This window comes from Geotrypetes seraphini, chromosome 14 (assembly GCF_902459505.1).
Source record: "Geotrypetes seraphini chromosome 14, aGeoSer1.1, whole genome shotgun sequence".
Taxonomy (NCBI): Eukaryota; Metazoa; Chordata; class Amphibia; order Gymnophiona; family Dermophiidae; genus Geotrypetes; species Geotrypetes seraphini.
In genome coordinates, this window is record NC_047097.1 from 23,993,350 (window position 1) to 24,015,879 (window position 22,530).

The 22,530-nt window shown below is 41.3% G+C and overlaps 1 long non-coding RNA gene across 1 annotated transcript in view; it reads right to left on the minus strand.

Annotated features, from left to right (window-relative positions):
• The window catches only part of LOC117348339, a 46,455-nt gene that overhangs the window by 19,013 nt on the left and 4,912 nt on the right, over window positions 1–22,530 (minus strand). Inside the window, exon 2 of the long non-coding RNA XR_004536970.1 lies at window positions 13,031–13,154. This is a non-coding gene — a long non-coding RNA (uncharacterized LOC117348339). The remainder of the gene's footprint in view (window positions 1–13,030; window positions 13,155–22,530) is intronic.

Consider the following 22,530-nt stretch of genomic DNA (forward strand, 5'->3'; position numbering starts at 1 on the left):
TGGGCTGAAAACTTTTCAGCGGCTCCTCGTAGGTCCTGGAGAAGAGTCTTTGTTGGTTGTGAAACATGTTAGAAGGACCAACCAAAAAGATGTGGGACTGTAGGAGCTTCTGAGGTTTCATAGAAAGAAGGGCCTGGGAGATTCCAAAAGCTCATGTGAAACCCTTGTTTCTTGAGCCTTTGAAAGTTTTTGCAACTTTTCAAGACTCAACTAAGCTGGAAATTCTTGATTTGCTTTTTTTATTATTACTATTACATTTGAAGGCCACATGCTACTTATAGTTAGATAGGGGAAACTTTTTTTTTTTGCTAATAAACGTGTTCTTTTTGCATTTAAAACATATTTGAGCCTTTATTCAGTCTTATTATCTTTAAGAACATAAAGACCAGCATTTCAAAATTATCAACAAGCCAAACAATACAAATTGCCCCTCCCGGACACAATGGAGCTTGCTTAATATTGCATCCACTCTGCCTAAGAAAATATATGGAATGTATGTTCAGGTTATCAATATTGGTGGCATAGCTATAGATGGTCCTGGGTAGGCACCTAGATGTGGCATTCCCTTCCTGGGCCCAAATACAAAACTGGGATAGAAGATAACCACGTGGGTGATACGTGGAATGATACAAATATAAAACCACCCACTCTGTGCTTTTATATAAACAACTTAGCTTAACGTTGTTAAAAGTGCTCAGAACCAATCAGATGGTAATAGAAGATAACGAGGTGAAACCTCTCCAAAAAAGTGTCCTCAATGTTCAATCATTGCACTTCAACCGTTATGCTGGTGATAACTCCAACTACTTAAAAGTATTAAACGATTCAAAAAAACTTGTGTACTCGTGGTGCCTCGCATAACGGACGCCTCGCACAGCGAACGCTGCGCATAACGAACTTTTTGTCTTGCTCCCTATAACGAACTTCGTTTCACACAACGAAGTCGCCCGAGGGGCCCGGGGGGGGGGGCGGAACTACTCTCGCCGCTTCCTAATGTGAGCCGGGAACAGCAGCACCCTCCTGTCTGAATGCAGTGTTCCATCATCTCCCTCCACCTTACCTTAGATGCCGAGTTTTCCGGCTTTCTTTTTCGGCCAGCCACACACTTTCAAAGAGCAGCACATGCGCGCATGCTCTGTTGTTCAATCTTCTCCTCTGACGCAACCGGAAACCGGAAGTTGCAGGAGAGGAGAACATTGATCAACTTCAGCAGCTGCGCGTGCACAGCTTTTTGAAAGCGTGCGGCTGGGTGAAAAAGAAAGCTGGCAAACTCTGCATATAAGGTGAGGTGGAGGGAGGGAAATGTAGGGCTGCAGAACGAATTATTTTGTTTTACATGTATTCTTATGGGAAAACAGGGCTGCAGAACGAATTATTTTGTTTTACATGTATTCTTATGGGAAAACGCGTTTCACACAACGAACGTTTCACATAACAAACTTGCTCCTGGAACGGATTAAGTTCGTTGTGTGAGGCACCACTGTACTTTTAAGTAGTTTGAGTTATCACCAGCATAACGGTTGAAGTACAATGATTGAACACTGAGGACACTTTTTTGGGGGGTTTCACCTCGTTGTGATCTTCTATTACCATCTGATTGGTTCTGAGCACTTTTAACAACGTCAAGATAAATTTTTTTATATAAAAGCACAGAATGGTTGTTTTTATATTTCCTTCCTGTGACCTGAACGCTTTCCTCTCCCTCTCTGATCTACCTCGGTGTCTTCATTGATGCAGCTGTGATACACCTCTTCTATCTATGTTGGCTTCACAGGCTTCCCTCTGCTCTGAGTTCTGCCCTTGCTGATGTCATTTCCTGTTTCCTAGATTCAGCAGAGGGAAGCCTGTGACTCCAACATAGGCAATAGAGTAGGGTTACCTTCCATATTTTGAAAACCCTGGACATATAACCCTGTTGTGTTCCACCTCCAGCCCCACCCCATTCTGCCTTCAGCTCTGCCCCATTCTACTCCCAGCCCTGCCCCCAGCAAGCTTCCTACAAACTTGGTAGTGCATTGATCGCTCAGCCAGAATTGGCCAGTGAATCGGCCAACAGCAATCCAGTCAGTTTCTTTAGTGCATCCAAGCCAAAGTCTTGCCAATCTAAATGCACACTGTCTTGTTAGGTGACAATGAGATTATAACTTCCATCCTCCCATGACCCTCGCTCAGGAGAGTGCGCTTTCTAGAAATGATTCTGTACACCAGAGAAAACTAAAGAGCTCTGAATCACAATGGCCTCAGCTGAATGACTAGAAGCTGTAAACAGTTCAATAATGGGACAGTGAAGGACTGGGCTTTGATTTGGCTGATAGCTGTCAACAGTTTTGAGTTTTTGGTATCATACTTCGGAAGAGTAGAAGCTTATCGTTTATATATAAATGTCATTTGAGCAAATTATTGACTTCACTTTTTGGATTTATACAATTTTGATTCCCATGATCAGAGTAATGGACCTAATATTACATGTGAATATAGGTAGGACGATTGATTTGGTATGAACGTATGCAAATAAGGACGATCGATGTGCCGGTAATATAAGTAGGATGATTGATGCCATAATTATGTTGGTCTTAGTAACTCTGTACTGTAACACCGCTCCAGAAGCCCCTATAACTCTGTATAGAGCCTGTGTATTGTAACACCTTTACAAAAGCTCATGTATTGTAACACCTTTTACAGAAGCTCATGCAAACCCCTCTGAATTGACTCCCCAGTCATAGAAGCTCACAATATACAATAAACATTTTTGCTAAGCCCAGTAATGTTTATTGCATTACTCCTGTGATTATGAAGTCTGATTTTCATTTTATCTCATAGTTTAGTCTGGGTGATTCTCTGGTGTATAGTGTTTTCTTTTTTTGTGTGTGTTTTTTGCAACTAGGGGACACTGAGGCCCAGACTCTAACCAGTGCCGTTGTCGGCCGCCTTAAAAGTGGCCACCAATTGCAAGTCAATCACGCTTCTGGCATAGGTAGGCGCAGGAAATGTAGACCAGGGTTTTCCAGGCCTATCTTTAATGTGAATTGCACTTCCAAAGGTGCTTTACACTACCTAACGCCACTTCCAGTGTTAGCCTGCCCATAGTGGCACTAGGCGACATAAAGCAACTTCGGAGGTGTGATTCTGGCACTCATTTTTTAGGCATTGGTAGGCGCCTTTAAAATTAGTGAAAACTGATGTTTAAACGGTGTTTTTCACTGAGCTTAGGCTCCGGTAGGTCAGGTGCCTAAAAAAACGCACCATTTAGAGAATCCAGGCCTCAACGAAGTTATATGGAAATCACTTTAAAACAAATGGGAGGAAATATTTTTTCACTGAATGGATAATTAATCTCTATAATTTGTTGCTAGAGGATGTTGCCAGAGGACAGAGGTTAATGCAGAAGGATTTAAAAAAAGGTTTGGACATGTTCCCAGAGGAAAAGTCCGTAGTCTGCTATAGAGACAGACATGGTGGAAGCCACTGCTTGTATTGGGATCGGTAGTATGGAATGTTGCTACTTTTGGGGATTCTGCCAGGTATTTGTGGCCTGGATTGGCCACTGTTGGAAACAGGATACTGGGCTAGATGGACCATTGATCTGACCCAGTAATTATATTCTTATCTAACAGTTTGTTTAGCATAATAAACCTATTTAGGTAACACAATTTCTTGCTTATAGGCCTTAGAACTACACCTGGATAATACTTTGATATAACCCTTTAGAACACCTAAATAATGTGATCAAATGATTTCCTCGATGCTCCCAAGTCATGTAACTGAAATGCAACAAGGAAATCAATTCATTCAAATTACCGTATTCTGGATTTTGGACATGCCTTTCCTAGACTCGAAATTCCAGTAAATCTGCACCCTAATTTGACATGAAAGGCTCCTAAATTTGAGCTTTTGTTAAGCAAAGATTAGAGTCAATCTCCAGTGGATATCTGTTTGCATATGGAAAGATTAAAAGCAATGACAAAATTATCAAGGTACATTAAAGAGGAGACTTAGAGGGGACATGATAGAAACCTTCAAAATCCTTAAGGGCATAGAGAAAGTGAATAAGGACAGATTCTTCAAACTGTGGGGAGCCACAAGCACTAGGGGTCACTCGGAGAAATTGAAAGGGGACAGGTTTAGAACAAATGCTAGGAAGTTCTTTTACCCAGAGGGTGGTGGACACATGGAACAAGCTTCCGGAGGAGGTGATAAGCCAGAACTCTGTACAGGGTTTCAAGGAAGGTTTGGATAGGTTCCTGGAGGAAAAGGGGATAGAGGGGTACAGATAGAACTTGAGGTAGGTTATAGAAGTGGTCAGAAACCACTTCACAGGTCGCGGACCGCTGGGCAGGATGGACCTCTGGTCTGACCCAGTGGAGGCAACTTCTTATGTTCTTATAGATGCAACAAGGCACAGCTGAATATCCAAGTAGAAAAAAGTAATCCAGTACCCACAGTGCCATCTACTGGACCAACAAGGGAATACTAAAAGCCTTATTCAAAAGAAATTTTTCCCCATTCTGAATCTATGGGGAAAAAATCTTTATTAAATCAGGCCCTATATACAATTTCTTGTGACTCATTGCATTGGTGCAGCGCGCATGTTTCTTGCCTTGTTAACATTTATTGTACTTAATATACCAAACTCAATAAAATTTTTTGAACTAAAAAAAAAATAGGCTAGATTCAGGAGTATGAAAATGTACATTTAGGAGTCTATTCACAGCAAAGGTTTTGGTAAAATTATTGAGGGCATTGCCAACACTTTTGGAAGGGCTGATGTGTAGTTAATGCAGAACGAAATTCATGATTGCATGGTAACTCTGGAGATGTATCTAACTGTGCCACATTATGGCTAAAAAGTAGCTTGCGTTATTAATTTATATAAAAATTTTATATTCCGCATATCCTGCAATTCTATGCAGAGTCCAGCACAGGTCTTTCTCTTCTTGGTTGGTCTCAGAACTTTTCATTGGCCCCTCGTATTGTGATGTTATAATGCCTCATTTCATCAATGCCTTAGAGCCAACCTCATCGCTGATGTCACAATTGCTTGGTTTCCCTATACTTGTGCCCATTTGCTCCATTGAAATGAAAAGTGTCAAGAAATGTGTAGAATAACTTGTAAGTTTCCTGGCTCCACATCATTCTTTTCTTAGCTGGGCTGAGAACTTTTCAGCAGCCATTTGTACATGTACTTTTTAGATGCGAGGGAAAGGAACAGGGCAGAGGAAAGTCAGAGAAGCAACCTATGCAAAGAGATTTGGTTTAGAAATGCCCAACTTTACTTTGCTGTATGTACTTATGTATGTAGTTAACTTCTTATAATTCAACCTATGTATAATTTTCCTTTTAACCACCTTGTATTCATCTACTGTAATGCGCTGATTGTACAGCTCTTCTTCTTTGTGAACCGCCTAGAAGTCGCAAGATTGTGTCGGTATAGAAAAATAAAGTTATTATTATTATTATTACTGTGCACCTGCAACACCTGCAGAGGAGGGAGAATGAAGAGGTGATTTTTTGATTTAATTACAGTACTTGCTGTTTCAAACTCATCCTTAAAAAGCAAATAGAATGTTAGGGATTATTGCAAAAGGAATGGTGAGCAAAACTGAAGAATATCATTATGCCTCTGTATAGGCCTCTATTGCATCCACACCTCAGATATTGTGTGTAGTTCTGGTCACCCCCATCTCAAAAGGATAAAGAGGAACTAAAAATGTTTCAGAGAAGGGCAACAAAAATGATAAAGGAATGGAGCACCTCCATTATAAAGATGAGCGAAACAGCTTAGAGCTTTTCAGCTTGGAGAAAAGATGGCTGAGATAAATAAGGAACTGCTGTTTCACCTTCCAAACATAATAGCCTTACTGAGTCTGACCAATGGTCCATCAAGCTCAGTAACCCGTTCTCACGTTGGCCAATATGGGTCACTAGTACCTGGCCAAAACCCAAGTAGTAGCAATATTCCATGCTACCGATCCAGGGCAAGCAATGGCTTCCCCAATGTCTTTCTCAATAACAGACTATGGACTTTTCCTCCAGGAAATTGTCCAAACCCTTCTTAAAACTAGCTACACTATCCGCTCTTACCACAATCTGACAACGTGTTCCAGAGCTTACCTATTCTCTGAGTGAAAAAAATATCCTCCTATTGGTTTTTAAAGCATTTTCCTTTATCTACATTGAGTGTCCCCTAGTCTTTGTAATTTATGACAGAGTGAATAATCAATCCACTTGTACCCATTCTACTCCACTCAGGATTTTGTAGACTTCAATCATATTTCCCCTCAGCTGTCTCTTTTCCAAGCTGAAGAGCCCTAAACTTTAGTCTTTCCTCATATGAAAGGAGTTTCATTCCCTTTATCATCTTGGTTGTTCTTTGAAGCTTTTCTAGAGACCAGAATCAAACGCAATACTCCAGATGAGGTTAAACATGGAGCGATATAGGGGCATTATAACATTCTTAGTCCTGTTAACCATTCCTTTTATAATCATTCCTAGCATCCTGTTTGCTTTTTTGGCCGCCGCCATACATTGGGTGGAAGATTTCATCATATTGTCTACGTTGACATCCAGATCCTTTTCTTGGGCACTAACCCCCAAGGTGGACCCCAGCATCCAGTGATTTGGGTTATTCTTCCCAATGTACATCACTTAGCATTTGTCCACATTAAATTTCATCTGCCGCTTGGCGCCCAGTTTTCCAATTTCCTAAGGTCCACCTGCAATTTTTCACTACCGCATGTGTTTTAACAACTTTGAACAGTTTAATGTCATCTGCAAATTTAATCACCTCACTCATCCCAATTTCTAGATCATTTATTAACAAGTTAAATAGCACTGGTCCCAGTACAGATCCCTGCGGCACTCCACTGTTTACTCTCCTCCATTGAGAAAAATTACCATTTAACCCTACCCTCTGTTTTCTATCCGATAACCAATTCCTAATCCACAACTGAACTTTGCTACCTATCCCATGACTTTTTAATTTTCTCAGGAGCCTCTCATGAGGAACTTTCTCAAAAGCTTTCTGAAAATCTAGATCTACATGAACTGGCTCACCTTTATCTTCATTTATTCACACCTTCAAAGAAGTCAAGCAAATTTGTGAGGCAAGATCTCCCTCGGCTGAACCCATGCTGACTCTGTTTCATTAAATCATATTTGTCTACATCTTCCATAATTTTATTTGTTATAATTGTTTCCACCATTTTGCCTGATCTTCCCTGGAACCCTTTAAAAAAATTGGTGTAACATTGGCCACCTTCCAGTCTTCAGGTACTACAGTAGGTCAGCAATTTCATGTTTGAGTTGTTTTAGTACCCTGTGATGTATGCCATCCAGTCCAGGCAATTTATCACTTTTTAACTTGTCAATTTGGCTTAGTACATCTTCCAGATTCACCCAGATTTCTTTCAGTTCCTCGGCATCATTACCCTTGAAAACCATTTCCAGTTCAGGCAGATCTCTTACATCTTCTTCCATAAAGATCAAAGCAAATAATTCATTCAGTCTCTCTGCTATGGCCTTATCCTCCCTGTGCGCCCCTTTTGCTCCTTGATCATCCAATGGTCCCAAGGATTCCCTCAAAGGTTTTCTGCTTCTGATGTACCTATATAAATTGTTATGAGTTTTTGCCTCTTTTGCAAGTTTCAAAAAACTAACAACCAGCAAACTGAAAATAAATCATAGAAAGTCTTTATCATGAAGTGTATCATCAAGCTTGGGATCTGTTTCACAGAATGTGGTCAAGATGACTAACAGAGGGGGATTGAAAAGAGACTTGTTCAAGTTCCTGCAGGAGACTTAAGCTAGGTAAGCTTACGAGAACTATTGTTCATCCTTAAAAAATGAGCTAGGAGAAACAGATCTTCATTTTGGGATCCACCAGGTATTATGAAGATTCAAGTTTATTTAAAATTTGATATGCCACTTAATGTCTAAGTGGTGTGCTATGAAAAATAAAAAGTTAAAAATCAGGAATATCATATGCTAATTCATAGACTAGGACAGTAATTAATAGGATAGATTTATACAAAGGGAAAGTACATTAGAAGGGAGATGTGCTTTTGTGAAATTGTAGATAATGGAAAAAGTCTGAATTTTAATGTTTTAAGTTGTATGTATCTTTAAACAAAAAAGTTTAGATTGGATTTAAATTTGTCTAAAGAAGATGCTTCTCGAAGGATTTATGGTAACGAGTTCCATAGGGTGGGTGCTGTTACAGAGAAAATCGTCTTGCGTGTAGTGTCATAAAATAAATAGCGTAAGGAGGGAATAGTTTAAAAATGTTGATTATTTGATCGTAGTATTCTTGAGGAGCTATATAGAATGATTAATCTATCTATGAATCCTGGAGTATGGAAAGCTTTTGTTTTAAATGTGAGAAGTAAAATTTTATAGATAATTCTGTGAGACAGTGGTAACCAATGAGCTTTTATCAAAAGAGGAGTCACTTGGTTGAATTTGTTTGCTCTAAATATGAATTTAATGGATGTATTTTGAATAATCTGAAGTTGTCTTAGTTCTTTCTGATTGATTCCTTGATAAAGGGCGTTGCAGTAATCTAAGTGAGAGATTACTAGCAAATGAATCAAAATGTTTAATGATGAAGGTTCTAGAAGACTAGAAATAGAACTGATCATGCGTAACCTATAGAAACTGTGCCTGCCGTCAGAGACTTTAGTCTGATTCAACATAGCTTTCCATATATATGCTTTAATTCTTATGTTCTTATTGTAGTAATTGCACCAATATTATTTGCTAATAACCAGGGGCGTAACCAGCATTGGATTTCTGGGAACATAACATGAGAATTGCCGCTGCTGGGTCAGACCAGTGGGTCCATCGTGCCCAGCAGTCCGCTCCCGAGGTGACCCCCAGGTCAAAGACCAGCACCCTAACCAAAACCAGCCCTACCTGCATATGTTCTAGTTCCACAGGAACTTGTCTAACTTTGTCTTGAATTCCTGGATGGTGTTTTCCCCTATGACAGCCTCCGGAAGAGCGTTCCAGTTTTCCACCACTATGGGTGAAAAAGAACTTCCTTACGTTTGTACGGAATCTATCCCCTTTTTACTTTAGAGAGTGCCCTCTCGTTCTCCCTACCTTGGAGATGGTGAACAACTTGTCTTTATCTACTAAGTCTATTCCCTTCATTATCTTGAAGGTTTCAATCACGTCCCCTCTCAGCTCCTCTTTTCAAGGGAGAAGAGGCCTAGTTGCTCTAATCGCTCACTGTATGACAACTCCTCCAGCCCCTTAACCATTTTAGTCACTCTTCTCTGGACCCTTTCGAGTAGTACTGTGTCCTTCTTCAAGTATGGAGACCAGTGTTGGATGCAGTATTTCAGGTGGGGGCGTACCATGGCCTGGTACAGTGGCATGATAACCTTCTCCAATCTGTTTGTGATCCTCTTCTTAATCATTCCAAGCATTCTGTTTGCCCTTTTCGCTGCTGCTGCACATTGCGCGGATGGCTTCATCGACTTGGGGGTCCAGGGGTGAATGCATTTCCTCACCCACCCCACCCCAGCTGCTGCAGCAGCCACTACCGCATTTCTTGCCCTTGCTGGCAGTGATCCACAATCCCCACCAGCTGATAAGATTCACGGGTAGAACTGTTCTAGCGCTGCCTCTGCAGAGAAGAAGTCAGCAGCCTCCCTTCCTGCCACCGACATCACTACTCATCATGCATGCTCAGTTCATGAGTGAAATGAGCAGCCCCCTCCCCCATGGCTCATATGCACAACTACAGGTAAATATAACTTGCCACGAGTTACCAATGACCATGTGTGAGACACAAAGAAATGAATGCTTTTTCCAGCCCTCCTTCCAGACACCGTTCCTCCATTTTCCCCTTCCTAACCAAATTCTATTTTCTATTCCCCCTTCTTCCAGAAGTTATCCCCTTTCTCATTCCCTCTTTCTCCAGACTTTCATTCCACCTTATCCCTCCATCCATTCTCATCCTCTCTTTTTCAGATGCACTTTTCCCTTTTTCAGCCATCATTCTACTCATCCCCCTGTTTTCTACTGTTCTTCCCTGTCCCCCTTTCACCTCTCTCTCTCCAGACACTCTCTTCCCTTCTCATTCTCAATATCCCTGTGTTCTTCCCCAGTCTTTGGCCTTTCTTCCTCTTGTGTTCTCCCCTTCTTTATTCTTTCCTCCGTACTCATCCCCTTTCTCATTCTGTCTCCCCGTGTTCTTCTCCCAGCCTTTGTACCTTCGTCCTCACTCTTCCTCCTTCTCTATCTTCCTGTGTTCTTCTCCTCTTCTTTATTCCTTCCTCCATATGCTCTTCCCTCTTTCAACCCCACTTTCCACTCTTCTTTTTCCCCTTCTCCTTCCAAATGATCTTCCTTTTTCACCCCTTCCCTCTTTTCTGTCTCCTACTCTCCTCATCCTGGCACAAGAAGAGTACCTTCTCCTTTGGTGTCGTGTGGCCAGTTCTTCAGTTTCTTGCCTTAATACCTGGCCTGGAAGCAGAAAGCATCGGATCGCACATCATTTCTTGCTGTCACGGGGCATTCTCACAGTGGATATCACAGCTCATACCATGAGACTGGCCTGAAGCAGCAGGAAATGGAGTGCAATTAACCACTGTACCTACTGCCAGCTCAAGAAGCCAGAACTGAACTCCTGATCCAAGGGCTTTGAAACTGGGTTAGCAAAGAAGCGGCAAGCCATTTTTTTGGAGAGAGGGTACATGCACAGTAGCATCTATAAAGCTGATCTGCTAAAACTTTTATACTTAGCTACTTTATTAACTACTGGCAATTTTGTACTCTGCCACACCCTTTGCTGTTTTAGCAGGCTTTCATTTAGTTCAAGAGGCAGAGCCTGAATCAGCCTGACATCAGCAAAGGGTGTGGAAGATCTGAGAGCAGGTAGGGCCCCAGTGTACTGTATAAATATCCTTGACAGACTGATCCAAGCTTTGCTTCTCCTGTTTTAATTCACAGGCTAATTAACAAAGCAGATCTACTTTCCACCAAAATGTTATTACATTACTTGCTTCTTTTGGTTATCTAGATTTGCATTTTGCACTTCATTTCTGGCAATAAGTGGAATAAATTCGAGCAATATGTTCTTCCCTTACAGAGTCACTGACGTTATCCAGTTGGTATTTGCTGTATCCACATTGCTGATTACTGAAGGGTTGCAACTATATCTCAAATTAAAACTGTGAGTAATAGCTGAGGAAAGGAATTAGGAAATAAATGGAATGTGTAATTGGCAAACACTTGGCAAGCTTCTAGTTGGTCACCAAACAGGAAACAAATAAGGTAGTGAAAGGTTTATTTAAGTCAGACTATTCCTTCAGGTCTTTTGTCTGTCAGTGTCCCTTAGTCCACCGTTTTCCAAGTTGGTCTCCCTCATGCTAGTCAGGTTTTCAGGATATCCACAATGAATATGCATGAGAGAGATTTGCATACAATGGAGACAATGTATGCAAATCAATCTCATGCATATTCATTGGTATACTCCGAAAAATTAACATCAATGGGAATATTAATGAATTTGTAGCTTCCATTCACATTTACAACATTAACTAAAAGAAGCAATTTGTGTTGTCTCGTTCTATTCTAATTCCAAATGAATTACTTTTACATAATTTAATGCTTAAAATCTCCAATAAATGTGAAAACTTCTTATGGAAACCCCCTTCAAAATTCAATTAACTATAAAGTGACCATTATATCAGTATTTGATTAAACGTCCCTCATTTCCCAGGTGTTGCTGATTCTCATGTCGTACTACATTTACAGTCCGTCTTTATTTGAATCCATTCAGAGTTTCCTAAGTTACATAGTAACATAGTAACATAGTAGATGATGGCAGATAGACCCGAATGGTCCATCCAGTCTGCCCAACCTGATTCAATTTAAATTTTTTTTTTTTTCTTCTTAGCTATTTCTGGGCGAGAATCCAAAGCTTTACCCGGTACTGTGCTTGGGTTCCAACTGCCGAAATCTCTGTTAAGACTTACTCCAGCCCATCTACACCCTCCCAGCCATTGAAGCCCTCCCCTGCCCATCCTCCTCCAAACGGCCATGCACAGACACAGACCGTACAAGTCTGCCCAGTAACTGGCCTAGTTCAATCTTTAATATTTTCTGATTCTAAATCTTCTGTGTTCATCCCACGCTTCTTTGAACTCAGTCACAGTTTTACTGTCTACCACCTCTCTCGGGAGCGCATTCCAGGCATCCACCACCTTCTCCGTAAAGTAGAATTTCCTAACATTGCCCCTGAATCTACCACCCCTCAACCTCAAATTATGTCCTCTGGTTTTACCATTTTCCTTTCTGTGGAAAAGATTTTGTTCTACGTTAATACCCTTTAAGTATTTGAACGTCTGAATCATATCTCCCCTGTCTCTCCTTTCCTCTAGGGTATACATATTCAGGGCTTCCAGTCTCTCCTCATACGTCTTCTGGCACAAGCCTCCTATCATTTTCGTCGCCCTCCTCTGGACTGCCTCAAGTCTTCTTACGTCTTTCGCCAGATACGGTCTCCAAAACTGAACACAATACTCCAAGTGGGGCCTCACCAATGACCTGTACAGGGGCATCAACACCTTCTTCCTTCTACTGACTACGCCTCTCTTTATACAGCCCAGAATCCTTCTGGCAGCAGCCACTGCCTTGTCACACTGTTTTTTCACCTTTAGATCTTCGGACACTATCACCCCAAGGTCCCTCTCCCCGTCTGTGCCTAAATTCAGTCTTTTCTGTACAAGATGTTTAAATGCTTGATAAAAAGTTTAAAATCTAATAAATAAAAAAAGAAAGTGACCCCCCCCCAATAAGATCTAGCCAAGCTTGATGAAAACCGCACCCCACCAAGTACATAGACACAAAACCTCTTTCTCAGTAAGTGTTGCCAGGGAAGAAAGCTAAGCACATGTAATTGAATTGTAGGAATGTGCACAGGGGAAAATATTCTCCTTCTAGAAGTATCTATTAATTTTTAAACATTACAGAAGACACCCCTACCCATCCCCCACAAAACAATCCACAAGATATAACTCACAATTTAGGAGTCCAGATTAAACGTTGCAAATCAGCCAATGAGCAGTAAGCATCAAAGGAGTCCAAATCTTCCCAATTTGCTTAGCCCAACATTTCTTTAACAGCAGTCACTTCTTCATATTTATCTACAAGACAAACCCCAGCTCACCATAAGTGGCGTAATAAGGGGGGATGGGTGACGGGGGCCAACTGCCCTGGGCCCCATCTTAGCAGGGGTGCCACCTCCCACACCACGCTTGTGCTTTCCCTCCCCCCGATCCTCCACCTCTTTAGTCTTCAAGCCTGCTGCTTGCGCCAGCTTGGCTTCCCTCTGAAATCACTTCCGGTCATGGGGCCAGGAAATGACAGAGAGAAAGCCATTGCCGGAATGAGCAGCAGGCTGGAGAATTTGCTTGCACTGGTGAAGATTTAAAGAGGTATGGGAAGGGGAAGGAAGGGTGCGAGTGTGGCATTGGGGGGCGGGGAAAGAGGGGCGTGGAGGCCCCCAGGATGTACCTACTTCGCACAGCGTGCACATTTTTTGCTTGCATCAGAAAGGTGTGAACCCAGAGGAAGGGTTAGGGTGAGTAAGCTGAAAGGTCTGGAGATTTCAGTGATGTTTTGAAAAGAAACTACTAGGTCATCTCTATTTGAAAAGCTGCTTAAACTCAAGTGGACACAATGATAGTTGCATACCTTACTGCTAGGCAATGTAGTGGAAATTCCATGTTTTATTTATTTTATGTTTTAGTATTAATATACCACTTATAACCTAAGTGGTTTAGAAACATTCAAGCACTCAAAGCATTTTTCCCTGTCTGTCTTGGTGGGATTACACTTTATCTAATGTACCTGGGGCAATGGGGGATTAAGTGACACAATTGCAAATTAAATAGGTCCTGATGGAAGAGAAACTTATTTAATACCTCTTCTAGTTCACATTATTCATTAAACAACTTTAATGAAAAAAGTACTTTTGGTTATGGACTGTACCATGTCAAGGGGAAAAGCCCCGCACTCTACCAGAGCAAATCTTGTGGTGGTGCTAAAAAGGGACGCTACTTCATAGGCTGAAACCCCCCCCCCCCCCCCATGGATTAATCTTGACTAATTTAATGCATTAAAGAAAATTGACTTTATGAAAAACCAAATAACCGAATAACTTATCTGGTCTGAACCACTCCAGCCCCTGCCCTAAGAAATGAGGTTTGTGTGGGGCTGGGTTGGGAGGGTAAAATGGGGGTGGGCTGGGGGTAGAATGGGGCGGACCCAGGGGGTGGAATGGGGTGGTCCTAGGGCGAAACAAGGCGGATGGAGAATCTGGTAACCCTACTCAGAGGAAATAATGAGGCTTCTATGAAATTGCAATGACGTGCATTAAAATACTCCACTAGTAAATGTCTCAGTCATTCATATGGCATTGACCAATCATTCATAGAACTATCCACAAGATCAGTGTCCCATACTTTCTTAGATATTTTTTACCATAATTTTTAGGGCTTCAGATATGCCATTTGGTCACCACATGTTTTTCTGGTAACCAAGTGTTTCTTAATAGTTATGGCTTCTTCATTTGCCCCCTCAATGTATTGATTTTCTCTATTTTCATATTTTTAATTATTTTTCTTTGTATTTTCTTGTGTTTTAAAGTGCTTAGTGCTAATATAAATATCAATAACTTAATCTTTGTAACTAAAAACTTATCTTAAATATTTTGCACTGCTCGTTTTACTCTCTCTTATCCAGTCGGGTAAGGGACCTGTCACATCGACATGTTTCGCCGTTAGGCTGCTTCAAGAAAAAGTCCCCTATAAAATCAGAAAAAGGCAATGTTATACCCACCCGCTTCTTATAATTACAATTTTAACTCATATCTAATTAAGGGAAAATCATCTAATGCATATAGTATCAAACGCTTACCCTTTATAAACTTATCCAAGCCATCCCAATCTATGTAGTTTCTGCTAAGATAAGATGGCCGTGGCGTCTTTTTTGCTCCTATAAGTACCTCCCCCTACCTGACGTCATCACTAATTTCAGCAAATCAGGACCCTACACCAAAGAGCTGCATTAAAATATAGCACTAATTTCGACCTGAGACAATGAACAAGTGAAGTGACTTGCCCAAGGTCACAAAGCACACCACAGGGAGAAGCAGCATTTACTGTACACATGTTTTAAGAACATACATGTTTATAATAGCATATGGTTTATTAGTCATATATACTGCTCGTTCATTTTACTGGTCCAAGCGGTATACAGAATACAATAAAAGTAAAAATAAAATATTAAAAAAAGAACTCCGTTATTAGATAGGATAGACCTGACCCATACAAACATCAACCATACCAAAAAGCATTCACTCCTAAATAAAATCATATAAATACCATTGAGCTTTAAAATTTCACTAGACTGCTGACTGAAGATCTAGAACAGGGGTGGGCAACTCTGGTCCTCGAGGACCGGAATCCAGTCGGGTTTTCAGGATTTCCCCAATGAATAGGCATTGAAAGCAGTGCATGCACATAGATCTCATGCATATTTATTGGGGAAATCCTGAAAACCCAACTGGATTATGGCCCTCAAGGAGGGACTTTGAGACCCCTGATCTAGAACATTAAGAAATATGTGAGTAATATTATGTTACATTACATTAGGGATTTCTATTCCGCCATTACCTTGCAGTTCAAGGCGGATCACAAAAGAATTATCAAGGATGTATTACAACAACAACTTATTAGAGAAAAAATAAAGAAGTTTGGACATTTTCAAAGAGTAAGAAATGTGTATGGTTATTTGTTTGGGTGGCTTTAGTGAGTGGTGGTGATTGAAACTTGCGGTGTTATTTCTTTTTTCAGGGCTTTCTTGAAGAGTATGGTCTTTATTTCTTTTCTAAAAGTCTTGTAGTCGAGGGATGCCGTCAGTAGATTGGCAATTTGGTTGGCTAGTTTGGCTGCTTGAGTGGCCAGGGGGCCATCATATAGTTTTTTCCGTTTGACCTCCTTAATTGGGGGGTTTGATTTAAATCTTGCCAGAATGCTTCATTTAAAAAACCCTGTTAACATAATTTTGAAAGATTTTAAATTGGCCTCTAATCTCAACTCTCATAGCATATGGTTCCATAAATTTGGAACTTCAAAGCAGAACGCTTTGTTTCGAGTATGGGTGCACATACATTTGTGCGTGTAAGTATTCCCTTGAATAGAGTTACCAGATGGCCGGGAAAACACACGTCCTCTTTTTTTAAGGACTGTCTGGGTGCCTGTCCAGATTTTCAAAGGACCCAAGCTCGGGGCCACGTCTGCACATCTGGAGGGCCTCTGAGCATATGCGGATGCGACACAATGACGTTACATCCGTGCGTGTAACATCATCTCATTATATCCGCGCATGCTCAGAGGCCCTCTAGACGCGGCCCGCTCGGGAAAGAAGAACAGAGGTTTGTGTGGGAGCAGGGCTGGGGCAGAATGGGTGTGGTTGGGGGGGGGCGTAACAGGGCAGGACCACATGTCTTTTTTAATGCAGAAGTCTGGTAACCCTACCCTTGAAGCACTCTTCTATAACACTCGCCTGTCTTGGATAGCATTTACAGTATAATCCCGTTATACCGGACTCGCTTATAACAGAACCTTGCGTATAGCGGACGAGGTCCGCTGGTCCCGGCCGAGCACCATTATCAACATACAGAAAATCATCGGATATAGCGGACTCGCATATAAAGGACTTTCGGATATACCGGACAACTATTTTGGTCCCCAGAGCCACTTTTAGCTATAGTTTCATTCGGCTATAACGGACATGCAGGCTCCGCCTACAAGGCATGTGGCATGCCGGTGATATAGTATCAAAATGCAGCCCCCCCCAAAAATGACAAGAGTATTTTTCTTTCCAGTACAATGTTCTGGTTTGCAATCATTTCGTGCCATACCATTATTTTGCTGACTTTTACTTTATAACAATTTTTATTGAAAGAATCAAATAATCAATACAATAGGATAATACAAAAATATAATCAATACAAATAAGAATCATGATAATATTTCATACAAATTTATTTCATTCTTTCAAATTAAATTTCCATGTGAACTAATCCAATTTTATCTACACCCCCCTAATTCACCTCCTACCCCTCTACCTTTCCCCCTAAATGAAATCCCTCAACCCGGATGAAAGTTGACAAAAATAAAGAATTAAAATAAGTAACTGGAATGTAATTCTTAAACCTAACCTAGCTGAGTTTGTTATTGATGTTGCTGATATGCTTGTGCAGTGACTGTTCATCGATTTACGTTGTTTCAAGTTGCCCTAAATAAAGTTCTAAAAAAATGCAACTCTGGATATAACAGACTGTTTTTCCAGGTCCCTTGAAGTCCGTTATAACGGGATTATACTGTATTTGCAAGAGAGGTGTATCCAGGGGCAGAGCTAGAGCGGGCCTCCACTTACATGTGTAATTTATAAGTTACATATCTATTTCTGGCCTTTACGTGCAAACATTTACAGCAGTTCAATGGCTGGCACAAATGGTTACACCTAGGTTCCTTGTGGCTATTTCAGTAAGTGAATGACTAAGTAGGACAAACTTCATTTGTTTCCTTTAGGGAATGAGATAGAAAATGGAAAAGAAAAAGGGTAGATGGCATTTTCTTATGACCACGGTAGTAGCAAAGTCATTGATTTAGTGAATTCAAGATTGTCTCAGAGCATTTTTTAGTGTATTTATTGTATTTATAATACTGAAGCACTTTATACTATGCACTTTAAGTATTAGTAACATTGTTAAAATTTTGTGGTAATTAGTGAAATATGTAAGATACATGAATTGATGAAAATAATGGGATGAACTATAATTAACAATAAGAGGAAATGAATTGCAGTGAAATGGAATAAGAATTTGAGGTGAGATATCTTGATTAAATTTGATTAGGTAATATATATATGTTTGGATATGAGTTGGTCCTGAGTTTCAAAAATGACATGCTGATCTATTTCAAGTAATATATATCCCATACCAAAATAGTTTTTGTAGTTTAAATTTAATAAGTTTAAGGATTCAAATTAATAAGAGGAGACATAGTATTTAGAATTTTTTATTTATAAAAATTAATGTAATGTATTTTTAAAAAATAGAGAATTAGAATAAAATAGTTAATTTATCTATATTGGTAGGGAGGTGGGGTAATAGCCGGTGATGTTATAAGGAGATAAGAGAGTAACGTGTTTCTCTCTTTAAGTAATCCCATTTTGGGAAACATGTTCTCCTAAGTCTGAGGCTTGTCCCCATTAGAAGTTAAGAACTTAAGTTGCTTCCACTGGGTCAGACCAGAGGTCCATCGCGCCCAGCAGTACGCACCCGCGGCGGCCCATCAGGTCCATGACCTGTCAAGTGGTCCCTGCCTCATCCTAAAACCTATCACTATTTCTATCCGTATCCCTCAATCCCCTTATCCTTCAGGAATTTATCTGAACCTTCTTTGAATCCCTGTAGTGTCTTCTGCCCTATCACAACCTCCGGGAGTGCGTTCCATGTGTCCACCACTCTTTGGGTGAAGAAGAACTTCCTGGCATTGGTTCTAAACCTATCCCCTTTCAGTTTCTCCGAGTGCCCCCTTGTACTTGTTGTTCCCCACAGTCTGAAGAATCTATCCCTGTCTACCTTATCTATGCCTTTCAGGATCTTGAAAGTTTCTATCATGTCTCCTCTAAGTTAATTAATGTAATTAAAAGTCAACAGTCATACTATTAAATCCAATTAGTTAAGTAGTAAATCTAATTAACAAGTTGGAATATAGAAGTAGTGTCCATTTTTGATATTGTGCAAATGGTTTTCAATAGTTTCATATTTTGTGTATATAATACCATTTGAAGTTTGTATTGTTTTCACGGTAGTAGCATAACATATAACATAACTTTATTCTTCTGTATCACCATAATCAGACGACTTCTAGGCGGTTCACACTGAAGAGAGCTGGACAATGAGTGATTTACAAAATGCAAATAGTGAAAGTACAACATATTACTCAAGGAGGGTAATCATCCGGCACTGCCAGATAGAGCAATCCGGCGTTTCACCCTCAAGCCATTTCAGCAAGATACATTTTAGGGCAATAAGGACAGTCCACTTGAGGAAAGCAGCAGCCCCCCTTTGACGAGGGTAATAATAGGGAACAGCTCCAAATAAAAACAAAGGAGAGCGTTGAATTGTAATGGTCCAAATACGCTTTACAAAAAGAAAAATGGCATTCCAAAAGGATCGAATACTGGGGCAAGTCCAGAACATATGTCCCAAGCCTGCTTCAGGGGCTACAAATCTTTATTAAATAAAACAGTTGCTTTCTATGAAAACCTGGTTCATTTCCCCTATTTACCACTCTCTAGGTGACTTCTAGCACCTGCTTATGCTCAAAGTTCAGCCTAACTTAATGTACCTGGCCTTAAAGTGGATCTCAAATCGTCGCCTCCCCTATCTGCATTCTTAAAGTGGATGCTGTTTAGATCCTTTCAACCACATGGTTTATCCGGTACAGCCAAACACATTCTATCAGCTCAATACAATTAATATTCTCATACAGCATGGTTCTTTCTGTAGCTATTGTGCTTCATTAAAGGCACGCTCATTTGCATAACCAGTTGTGTAACCAGTTCATCAAGTCAGAAAAACATCTTTCTGTTACTCGCTTGAAGCACATGCAATATCTGGAGAAGGTATTTTTGTTACCCAGATTATTCCACACAGAAGGAGAGAGTTACGCACACCTTTCTGTTTTTTAATTACATTTTCTTCCTGCGATAGGCACACTTGAGGAGGGCTGATCAAACTGCCTGTCTATCCATTCATTTGTTCATCTGTCTTTCCATACATATAGTTGCGGGTTTGGTTTTTTTGTTGTTGGTTTGTTTTTTTTTGGGGGGGAGTTTGCAACTGCACACCCAAACCTATGGCTTATAATAAAAGGCAGATGCTAGACGCAAAGATCAGCAAGGTAGGAAGACAGGACTAACTAGGGTTACCAGACATCCGGATGTCCTCCTTTTGAGAACATGTCCGGGGGTCCGGACGGCTTTTTAAAACCCGGCACTTTGTTCGGGGTAAAGCTTCCTCTGAAATTGTGTCGAGCAAGAGGGAATCCGTACTCACATGCGACACAATGACGTCACGCCCACGTGCGAGAGATATCATCACATCATATGCGCACTTGCGTGGATGCCCTCTTTCCCGACTAGAGCAAGAAGCAGGGGCGTGGCTAGGGCAGGATTAGGAGCAGGACTGGGGTGTAATGGGGCAAGAATGGTGGGCCTGGGGGGCAGGTCTAGGGGTCTGGATTTTACAAATGTAAAATCTGGTAACCTTAGGCCTAGCATTAGAAAAGAAATGGCAGGGTACTGAAGTCAATGTTGTGAGAATCAAATCCATGTGGCACAAAGATTTTATTTTGATGATCTTATTAAATTTGTCTTCATTTTGTATATTTGAGTGTCCATTTTACTTATTATTATTATGTTGTTACCAGCCTAGAATTGTTGGATAAGTGGGCTATAAATATTTTAAATAAATAAAAAATACAGAAGCCTGGTAGCAATGGAGTGGTACTGAGAGGATCCCCAATCTCTGCTGGCAAAAGAAGATGGTAAGTCTGTCAGCAGATGAAGGAGAATTGATTTGGTGAAGATCGAGGGGGATGGAGGAGGACTGAAAGATAGAGGGAGGCAAGAGGGGGACGGGGACAGCTAGGGAGAGAAAAGAAAGATTGAATCTGAGGGAAGAAAAAAGGAGGGAGAGTGAAAGGGGGATGGGGCAGGACTCAAGAGAGGAAAAGAGAGAATGCAAGGGAGAGGGGGAGAGGTGATAAAAACAGAGGAGAGGGGAAAGAGAGAGGGTATAAAGGGGAAAGAAATGGAAGAACAGGGAAATAGAATGTGAATGGGGGAATGGAAGAGGAGGGGGGAAGAGGGTAAGGCAGGGGGAGATTGAAGAAATGAATGAGAGGAGGTGGAGAAGAGTTCATGTGGGAGGGGAGAACAATCCTATATGCCAGGGGTGCCCACACTTTATGGGCTTGCGAGCTACTTTTATAATGACTAAGTCAAAATGATCTACCAACAATAAAATTTAAAAAAAAACACAAAGCACAATGAAAGGCAGAGAAAATGTTAATTATTCATATTCTGGGTTTTTTCAAAGAGGTCACGGCAGATGACTCTATGCAATGTCACCTCGGTAACAAAATACAGAAATAGACAAATGCACCCCCTCCCTTTTTACTAAACCACAATAGTAGGTTTTAGCACAGGGAGTTACGCTGAATGCCTCGCGCTGTTCTCAATGCTCATAGGCTCCCTGCGCTAAAAAACGATATTGCGGTTTAGTAAAAGGGAGCCATAGTGCAAAATATAGACAGCAGATATAAATTCTCAAAACAGACACATTTTGATCACTAAAATGAAAATAAAATCATTTTTCCTACCTTTGCTGTTTGGTGATTTCATGAGTCTCTGGTTGCACTTTCTTCTTCTGACTGTGCATCCAATCTTTCTTCCTTTCTTTCAGCCTCCTGTATGTTTCCTCTCCTCCAGACCTCATTCTCTCCCCCAACTTTTTCTTTCTGTCTCCCTGTTCCCCCTTCTTTCTGTCTCCCTGTCTACCCCCTTTCTTTCTTTCTCCGTGCCCTCCCCCAAGCCACTCGGTTTGCTGCCACCGCCATCGGGGAATAGCCCCCAAGCCACCGCTGTCCCAAGCTTTCCCTGCAGAAGCGTCACGCTGACCAGCATTCCGCTCCCTGACGTCAATTCTGACGTAGGAGAGGAAGTTCCGGGCCAACAAGGCATTTCTCCTCATTCCATCCAGCCTGAGCCCCATCTCTCCTTGATCCAGCATTTCCCTTCTGTGTTTGTCAGAATTACCATTCCACCTATTTTCCAGCATCACCCTTCTTTGTGTCCATCTCACCTATATCCCTATCTCACCACTTTTTCAGAATCTTCATTTGTCTCTGTCCTTGTCTTTACCCCATGTTCACCATTTGCCCTTTCAATGTCTTTATTTTCCCCCCCACACACTTTTTCAGCATTACTTCTATGTCTCTATTTCACCTCCTCTTCATGTCCCCTCTGTATCTCTATCCTTATTCAGTAGGTCCTGCTTACCCTTTCTCTTCTTTGTGTCACTATCTCCATTTTCAGCTTTCCCCCCTTTTCCTTTGTTACTGCACCCGGTAGCCAGAATCTTTCCACCCTCCCTCCACTCCAGCCCAGCATGAAATATTTCCTTTTGTTTCCCTCCCCTCTCTCTTTCTCTCTCTCTTCTCCTCCCTCACCCACGAGTCCTGCATCTGGCCCTCTCCCTTCTACCTGCACCTGGCAACACCCCCCTGCTTCGCGGCTCTCTTCAGCAACTCGTCAGCAGCGGTGATCAAGACAAGCTGCCGACACCGAGGCCTTCCCTCTACGAGCCCCGCCTTTGGGGAAAAAGGAAGTTGAAACAAGCGGGACTCGCAGAAGGTAGGCCCCGACGTCAGAAGCTTG